General features: G+C 40.6%; 1 pseudogene; it reads left to right on the top strand.

The window, feature by feature from the left end:
• The first annotated feature begins 3,213 nt into the window (after window positions 1–3,213).
• On the top strand, window positions 3,214–4,270 carry LOC122482636 (annotated as a pseudogene).
• The last annotated feature ends 5,840 nt before the right edge of the window (window positions 4,271–10,110 follow it).

Here is a 10,110-nt window from a genome sequence, read left to right as displayed (position 1 = left end):
AGTTTTCCACATCCATCAAAGCTCAGCTAAGATGTTAGTAACTTTGTGAAGGCTTCCAAACTTTTCATCTCAGGCTGATTTAGGAAATTTTATTTTGTGTCCCTCTATCACTCTGCTCATAAAACTAACAATTAATTTATTCTACAAATATTATTTGGCACCACTTCATGCCAAGTACTGCGCCAACTGGTGAACATGGTCTCTACTGTCATGGCATGAAATGTCTAACTGGAATTGGGGGAAGGAGTATTTAACCAAATTATTACATACACATCAACTGTGTTGAGGGGGTACAAAGTGCTATGAGAATATAAAATAGGAGACCTTGGTTTTGTCTGGAGAGGATTAGAGAAAACCTCCCAGAGAATGGAATATTCAAACTGAGATATTAAGGATGGAAAAAAGTAAAGGGATGTATGTGTGGAAACATGGGATGCACAGTCTTCCAAGAGAAGTGGGAGAAGAAAGTGCATGTTATATTTGAAGATCTGAAAAAAAGGACAGTGTGGCTGGGACTCTGGAAGCCCCAGAAGAGAGAGAGAGAGATATCAGATTAGACTGGAAAATGGGAAAGGAGGCAAATGATATATTCATTCATTCATTCATTCATTTTCTTATTTATTAAATAATTTATTCAACTAACTATGAGCACCTATAAAGGAATCTACCTATACACTGTACATATAGTGATGAAAAACATCAACAGACATGGTTTCTTCTCTCATGAACTTGTATCTAATAAAGTTAAGGATTTTGTTTTTTTGCCTATTAACAATGAGAAGCAAATAGCATATTTTAAGCTGATGAGTGGCAAGATAATATTTATATTTGAAGATATTTCTCTGATTTCAATGTAGAGAAGGGTTTTATAATGAAACCTAGAATGCATTAAGAGGCAATTCCAGTAAATTTCACTCAAGAGACAATGATACTATTTTTTTGGCTGGTGACAGTGGTGATGGAGATGTAGATCCAAGAGCTAATTAAAAGGCATATTTGACAGGTTTTGGTGGTGGGTTTGTAATGGGAAGTACAGGTGAAGGATATGTTCAAGATGGTTTCTAGCCTATGAGTTGTGGAATAGCCCATACACATATGCTATTCAATGAGAGAAGAGATGCTAGACAACCAGGCTTGGAAGAAAAATGGTAAATTAATTTTAGAGTTGGTGAATTTTGGATGTCTGTGAAAGATGCAAGTTGATACATCAAGTAGGCATTTAGGAGGTGTAGGCAAGATATATAATTTAGTAATCATCAACATGGAGATGGTAATTGAGCATATGGAAAAAAGAAATGGAAGACAGGGTAGAAGAGATTAGCACAGAGGAGAGAAGAAAATCAAAGAGAACTCAGGACTGAACCTTAAAACCGATGTCAAAGTGGTGGATAAAAAAAAGACATGTAAGAGAAAATGAAGACACCAAGAGGTGTGAGATAAACCAGGAGATTGTGATGCAAACAAAACCAAATGGAGTATGTCAGGAAGAGGATCTGGTCCATTGCTTTAGCAAGATTTAGAATCGACAGATGATTTTTTAAAAAGTTTATCTATTGAAAGAGAGAAAGAGAGAGCATGGAGGAGGGGCAGGGAGAGAGGGGGAGGGAGAATACCAAGCAGTCTCTCCACTGTCAGCATAGAACCCAACAGAAGGTTCCCTCTCAAGGGCTGTGAGATTATGACCTGAACTGAAAGCAAGAGTTGGGTACTTAATCAGCTGAGCCACCCAGTCACCCCAACAGGTGATCTTTTTGAGAGGCATTTTGTGGAACTAATGGAGAAGGAGGCCATGCTGATGTGAACTGTAGAATGGATGTGAGGTGAGAACTGGAGACAGTGAGTGTGGCAGTGCTTGGAAGAAATTTGGATGTGAAGGGAGGGAGATGGAAAAATAGCTGGAAGGAAATAAAGAGCCTTTTTATTTTTATTTTTAAAAATGAAAGATACTGGAGAATGTTTGAAAGACAAGGCAGATCCACTGAAGAAGGAAATATGACTCCAAATTAGGGAACAATTGATAGTGTAATTGCAAGGCTAGAAGGGCTACGATTCAGTGTAGGAAGTGGAAGGTTTGATGCATTGAGTATGGGCAGATTCTATATCAATGGGGGGAAACAAGGAAAGGATGGGAGAATGTGCAAATAGGTTGGTAAGTTTTGTCTTGGGAAGTTGAAGAAAAATCTCATTGCACACCTTTTTTCTCTGCAAGGTAGTGGTTGATGTCATCTTTTAAGAGAAGAAGTAGAGTTTGAGGTTTGAACAGAATGAAGAAGTTTTGAAAAAGGTTTTGGAAGAAGGGAAAGTTGATCAGGCAAGTTTTTTAGGATGGACAGGAAGCACTGAGGTCTCATTTAAAGTTGGTAACTATATCGGGGCGCCTGGGTGGCGCAGTCGGTTAAGCGTCCGACTTCGGCCAGGTCACGATCTCGCGGTCCGTGAGTTCGAGCCCCGCGTCAGGCTCTGGGCTGATGGCTCGGAGCCTGGAGCCTGTTTCCGATTCTGTGTCTCCCTCTCTCTCTCTGCCCCTCCCCCGTTCATGCTCTGTCTCTCTCTGTCCCCCAAAAAATAAACAAACGTTGAAAAAAAAGAAACTTAAAAAAAAAAGTTGGTAACTATATAGTAAAAGCAGCCATTTCTGTTACTTTAGGCTTATTCTAAGAGCACTTGGGATGATCAGGTACAGGTGCTGAAAAGTGAGTGGTTGTATTCAAATAGATTGGGGTTTTAGCAAAGGACTGGCTTAATCAATTTGACATTCTATTTTCTTCTAGTATACCATGAGTTTGTGGAGGGGATACAACAAAATTATCAATCCAAAATCATATTGGATATGGTAGTAGGTGAGCAGGTAATTAAAGATTTTACATCCCACATCAATGCCAATAATTATCTCAAAAACGCCTATTGAAGGATATTTTTCTCCACCATAGGTTTGATGCCACCCTCATCGTACACTAGATAATTGTAAAAACTAGGTGTGCGTTTGGCCTTTTTTATACTATTAACATTTTATTTTTCTTACACTGGTATCATACATAATTTGTTGCACATTTTTAATGTTGTGAGGTTATTCCTTATCACTATTCACCTTTCAAATCTTAGTTTATTCACTGATTCCTTTTCCTTCGTAGACCATAGCTTTTATTTGTTGAGTCTCACCAGTCTATCTTTATGATATTGATTGGGATTTGCCTATTCAAGAAGAGTCTCCTATATATCACTAGCTGCCTAAAGAGTAAGAGGCACACTTTTGAAGTGGACTAAAAAAAATTACTTCTTGTATCTGCCCATACAAATAGTCCAGAAAAACCTCAGCTCAAGATTCATTCCATGGCCTCACCCGGCAACTACTCCACTGCTCCAGTCTCTGAATTCCTCCTCATTTGCTTCCCTAACTACCGGAGTTGGCAGCACTGGCTGTCCCTGCCCCTCAGCCTCCTTTTTCTCCTGGCCATGGGGGCCAACACCACCCTGTTGACCACTATCTGGCTGGAGGCATCTCTGCACGAGCCCATGTACTGCCTGCTCAGCCTGCTCTCCCTGCTGGACATCATGCTCTGCCTGACTGTCATCCCCAAGGTCCTGGCCATCTTCTGTTTGACCTCAGGTCCATCAGCTTTTCTGTCTGATTCCTCCAGATGTTTATCATGAACAGCTTCCTCCCCATGGAGTCCTGCACATTCAGGGTCATGGCCTATGATCGCTACATGGCCATCTGCCACCCACTACAATATCCTTCCATAATCACTGACCAATTTGTGGCCAAGGCTAATTTCTTCATAATCACATGAAATGCCCTACTCACTGTACCTATTCCTATTCTCTCTTCCCAGCTCCATTACTGTGGGAAAATGTCATTGAGAACTGAATCTGTGCCAACTTGTCTGTGTCCAGGCTCTCCTGTGACAGTTTCACCCTTAACGGCATCTACCAATTTGTGGCTGGTTGGACATTAATAGGCTCAGATTTCATCCTCATCTTCTCCTATACCTTCATCTTAAGAGCTGTGCTTAGGTTCAAGGCTGAGGGGGCTGCTGTCAAAGACCTGAACGCATGTGACTCTCATTTCATCCTCATCCTGTTCATCAGCACCATTCTGCTGGTTGTGGTGTTGACAAACATGGCCAGAAAGAGGGTCCCCATGGACATCCTCATCCTGCTCAATGTCCTTCATCACCTCATACCCCCTGCCTTGAACCCTATTGTTTATGAGGTTCAGATCAAAGAGATAAAACAAGGAATTAAGAAATTGATGGGGACAGGGTTGTGAATATATGAAATAGATCTAATTTCTTTTCTTCCTTCTCCTCAGTGATTTTGCCTAGACAGTGTATTGGAAAAAAGCTTGGTGAGTATTTACTATATACTCTGAATCTCACTTCATAACTGACCCAGATTTCTTCCATTACTCTCTTCACCTGATTTTGGTGAAGGTAGGTAACAGGAAGAAACTGATATTCCTTAATTGTGTTGAGCCCAGGCAATTTTATTTAAGTAAATTTAATCTTCACAACATTTCTGCAGGTGTGATTATTTCCTTTTTACATAGTAGGAAAAAAATTATGCTTTTTAAGATTGGAAACTGCTAAAGACCACATTATCTGGAAAATGGCAGAGATCAAAATCCAGGCTCCAAAGCACAGGTTCCTTCTACAGAAATTCCCCTTCAAGTGCAATTGATGCTGGATACCTGACTTTTACCTTACTCTCCTTTGCTTGTGGTTTGTCCGTCTGGATATCTATTTCCCGCCTATACCTACTTTCTTGAGAACTAGTAGGTTCTCAGAGATGACAGAATCCTGCCCAACAAAGCATCTGCAACCCTACAGGAGAAGAACGTTCATAATAACATATAGCAATACCAACTTCCTCTTCTATCTTATGCAGTCTCACCATCTTCAGGGAGTCTTAGAAATGAGGATAAGTTGGGGGAGAGAGAGATGGGGAGAAAGGAAGCCATTTCCCAGAAAATGGGGAAACTGACCAGGACGTTGGGTTGGCCACTTCCCCTAAATGTTTAAGCTACACAACCAGTGAATTGAAAATCAAGTCTTATTTGATTTGTTGACTTTTGCTCAAGAGCTCTAGTTGAAAGTGAGAAGACATAGCAAAGTGTCAGCTTTCTGGATAATAGTGGGTCTGGTGAGGAGAAGAAAAGTCATACTGGTTATTTTCAGATTATTTAATGTAAGCAAATGGTTAAATGGATATTGGAAACCTAGAAACTAAAACAGGGGATACTGAAGTAATGGAGAGTAGCACCTGTGGGAAGAACCTTACACTTGGGAAGAGTTTGGTCATTGGGCCCTAGAAGGTTGGAAGTGGGCCCATGGGGCTGTGTCTCACAACGCTGAGGAAGGTGCTGCCTTGAACTGGTACTAGTGTCACAGGAGCTCAGAAGAGGGGCCCTCAGAGCTGGGACTCAGATCTCTGAGGATGGATCCCTATCCTGCTGCTACTTCTGAGGGAGCTCAGTGAGGCTTATTTGACCCTGGGAGTTCCAAAACCAAATCCAAACCAAATCCAAACCAAACCCAAACCCAAATAAAACTGAAACTCAATATCCAACCAACCAACCAACCAACCAACCCTGGAGACTAGAATCAATTCCACTGCCAGGTGAAGAGCCAATGCTTCGGGATACTGACAAGATAAGAACAGACAGGAAGAAGCAAGTATCCCTTGCCCTGCTTCAGCCTTCCAGTCTTTTCCTGTTGTTCTGTCTGGGTGGAAGCTAACAGGGAGCCAGGTGTCTAACTAACAGAAGAGTCCCAGTGTCCAAGTCCCAGATCCCACAAGATCTTCATCCCAAAGCAGATCTGGATGGGTAGGTTTGAGGCTGAGAGACAAGAGTTAATGATTACACAACTCTTGTTGGTTCTGAGTCTGAGGGCTTGTGACTTGCCAGTGTTCACTGGCTCCCAGGGGCTGGACACAGAATCAAGTTCTCCTGTTCAGGTACACAAAGAGACATGACAGTATAACATAATATTACAGGGGAAGCTTTCATAGCTGTGAAAGAATTTGGAGTTAGCTGTCAGCAGGAATAGAGAGTGATTGCATCACATTATGGGGATTCCACAGAGTAACTGCATCTCAGTGCTGCTGTGGGCTCCAGGGCGGGCTCTTCTACATGCAGTAACAGCAGGAAAGGAAAATGACATCCATTTGTCTACAAGAAGGTACTCTTAATGTCCTTAGACTTGGCTCTCATTTCCTCAAGCCCAGCCACAGGTGTGACTCAGTATTTGTCATTTTCTACAAGAGAATTCTCTCTTAGGGCTCCCTCCATCTCATGGCTGTTAGAAGAGTTTTATACAGCACCACCTTCCTACTGTCCCTCAGAGGACAGAAGGACCAACTTCAAACACTGTGGCCTAAAATTATACTAATAATCCCAATGTTCTTATATACTGATAATAGTGATAGTCATGACAATGAAAATAAAAGCTCAAATGTTTTGAGCACTTGCAATATACCAGTATCTGTGCATGATTCTTCTGTGGATGATAATAAAAATTCTTTAAGAAATCTAACAGAAAGGATATAATTCATAGGAATAGGACAGATTGTCATGTGATATTGTCCAGCATTTGGTCCACTCTGTTGGTCTCTCTAGGAGTGCTTTGTCTACCTCTGCTATGCTTCTCCCAGGTGCAAACCCAGAAGGGACTCAAAGAGGAATCGCTGTTAGTTGGTCATATTCAGATCTTAATCCCTTCACTAGGCTTTTCTAGATCAGTGCAAATCGCCAACATAATTATGAGTGGGTACACACAGTTACAGAAACTACAACTTGTGTTAAGGATTTGTAAGGGATTGGGGGCCAGCACACCTGTTGTCATTTCTCACAGTGACAAGCACATCTTCTGGTACATCAAACGATTTAGGAAATATCCCCTTGCTTGTGCTATTGAAGTGGCTAAGAGAAGAGTTAATCAATAGTGTTTACAATGCATCTTTAGTTCTAAGTAGTAGATTTCTCAACATAAGAATGGACAAGATATATGCTTGAGGTTGGCTCTCAATTCTGGTCCTTGAGAGACAGATTAAAAGGACCACAATTTTTCATAGAATTGTCAAGCCCAGTGCAGGTGGCTTAAGGAACTGGACACAATGGCTCTAAGACAGATTTGGGCTGAGTCCTCATAGATAAAGGGGATGGAGGAATAGGATTACCCAAAGAGCCAGATCTTGAAGGGCAGACACAACTTTGCCATGAGGCTCCTGTAGCAAAAAATGTTACTGAACATGTCTTGAATGGATAGACTGAAGTATCAGAAACTAAAGGTATTTTAAATAGGCATTTTAAAGGTACAAGTTTTCAGTTTTAAGATAGATAAGTACTGGATATGTAATGTATAACATGATGACTATAGTTAATACTGCTGTTTGGTATATTTGAAAGTTGCTAAGAGAGTAGATTCTAAAAGTTCTCATCACCTGGAAAAAACATGTTTTTCTTCTCTTTTTTTTGTATCCATGTGAGACACTAGATAATTTGTGGTAATCATTTAATCGTATACGTAAGTCAAACCATTATGCTGTATACCTTAGACTTATATAGCGCTGTATGTCATATCTCAATAAATTGGAAGAAAAAAATAAGGTCTTTCGTAAGTTAACTGAAAAATCTGTGGAGTAACTTTGCTAACACAGACTGATTATGGTCCAGTTGTACTGGAAAGGGTGTATTAATGAGAAGGGGACAGGAGGAAGCCAACTGATAGCCACTCACCACAATCCCTGGTTTGCAGGTTAGTCACATTTGCAAGAAGAACACAGAGCCTTTTGGAAAAGAATATCTGAAGCCATTGAACACTGATTTTCAGGACCAGAGAAGATTTAAATCTAGAGCCAATAGCAAGAAAGAGCAGTGTATCTCCTGGAATTAAATTACCTCGAGGAAAAAGATGACCAATGCTCAAAGCAATGAAAGAACAAAACTACATTTTCTGCATATAATAAAGTGGAGTTTGGGAGCCTCTTAGTACATATCTATCCTGATACACTGTTCCTCAGATATTTTCTAAGTCTTTGGGTGTTAACAATGAGAGATGTGACCTGAGAGGCCCAGTGTGGGACATCAAAGCTGTGCAGCCAGGGAATCTACAAAGGCTGAAGTTATTGCCAGGAGTAAATAAATGCTTCATAGCCTGCAAGTCAACACTGCTCTCTTGTGGCTACCAGCGGGAATAGCAATACTATGGTGATTACACCTCTCCATCTCTACTTGATGTTTGAAAGGGGACTGACATCTCTGTGTTGTGAATTCCTGGGATCCCCAACACTTAGAAAGAGGTAGGGAGTGGCTTCAAGTAGAAGATATTGTACTTCTTGCTTATTAGCCATATGGGGATTTAAATGATTAATTACAAAAATAAAAGGAATATAACAATTTATACTCTGATTTTCTTTTCTTCAGTGACATCCAAAATAAAAATCAAATCAATGACATGAATCAGGTATTCATAAGTGTAGAATGTATTTCAGTATTTAATAAGAAGTTACATTAGCAATATTGGCTAAAGACTGTATATAATAATAACATTTATTCCTTTCTTCATCTACTCAACCAAAAATTAGTTGAGTGCTTTGTGTGTCGTTAACATGTTAGTAATTAGCATAGATAGTTACCAAGAGGTAAACTACTTTTAGAGAAATTATGATTATAATTTTTGGAATTATCATTATTCCCAATTTTACAATTGAGCAGAAAGGTAAAAATACTAATGGTCATTGAACTAACAGAATCAAGAGAGAAATCAGGCATGTTTGTTAACTAAACCCATTTTTTTAATCACTTTGTCTAGGGATTAAGATATATTTTTAGACTTACCCTGGACAGCTATGTAGTTTTCTGAAGTTTTTGTGCTCCAGATTACAGATAGCAAAGACAGTGCACGTCAAAACCCACCATATATAGAATTAATCAAAGCTAGTAAAGTTAGTTATTACAACAAAGATATCACAGTAATTTAACACAAAACTAGCTTACTTCTCACCTAAACCCATTCCAATATGGGGGCTTTGCTTCGTGTCAACATTTAGGGCCTGAAGCATCTTTCATCTGTGGATTCTCCGTGTATTAAGCTCTCAGGGATCTCCAACAGGTACTTCTGAATCTGACTGACATACAAGCAAAGAGAGAGAATGTTCAAGATCTTGTAGGAGGTTTTAGGGGCTCAATCTGGGAAAGATTTACATCAGTTTTTTCTATCATCCCATTGGCCACATTCCTCACATAAATCCAACTGCCTACAGGAGAGGCTGCATCATTGAACATTCATCTCTTAAAAAAAATTTTTTTTTAACATCTATTCTATTTTTTTTTTTTTTGAGACACAGGGACAGAGCGTGAGCATGGGAGGGGCAGAGAGAGAGGGAGACACAGAATCTGAAGTAGCTCCAGGCTGTGAGATGTCAGCACAGAGCCCAATGTGGGGCTTGAACTCAAAAACCACGAGATTGTGACCTGAGCTGAAGTTGGATGCTTAACCGACCGAGCCACCCAGGTGCCCCTGAATATTCATTAAAATTTTTTTAAAACATTTATTTATTTTTGAGAGACACAGAGAGACAGAGAATGAGCAGGGGAGGGACAGAAAGAGAGGGAGACCCAGAATCTGAAGCAGACTCCAGGCTCTAAGCTGTCAGCACAGAGCCCAATATGGGGCTTGAACCCATGAGCCATGAGATCGTGACCTGAGCTGAAGTCAGTTGCTCAGCCGACTGAGCCACCCAGGCGCCCCATGAATATTCATCTCTTAGGAGAAATGATACTAGAGAGACTCTTGCATGTAATATATACTTAACTTCTTCCCAAGGGAGACCACCCAAGCTCACATGCAGTCACTGTGTGCCACACAAAGTCCAAGATCTTGAGCAGTGTCTTCTCCATCAGGTCCTGATGTGATTCCTCACAGGCCATTTTCCTCCTCCTACCACATATGTAGTGGTGGAGCAGACACTGGTACCAGTCATTAAGATTCCCAGCTGGAAGCGAGGCATGGAATTCATTTAGCAGGAACTTGTTCATGGTAATGCTGGAATATTTTGGGGGCAGACACTGCCACATTTTTACCCACTGAAGTGGTGGAAGTTCCCTAA

Source organism: Prionailurus bengalensis, chromosome D1 (genome assembly GCF_016509475.1).
Source record: "Prionailurus bengalensis isolate Pbe53 chromosome D1, Fcat_Pben_1.1_paternal_pri, whole genome shotgun sequence".
NCBI lineage: Eukaryota > Metazoa > Chordata > Mammalia > Carnivora > Felidae > Prionailurus > Prionailurus bengalensis.
The sequence above is the reverse complement of the archived record's forward strand: the minus strand, read 5'-3'. Positions and strand labels throughout refer to the sequence as shown.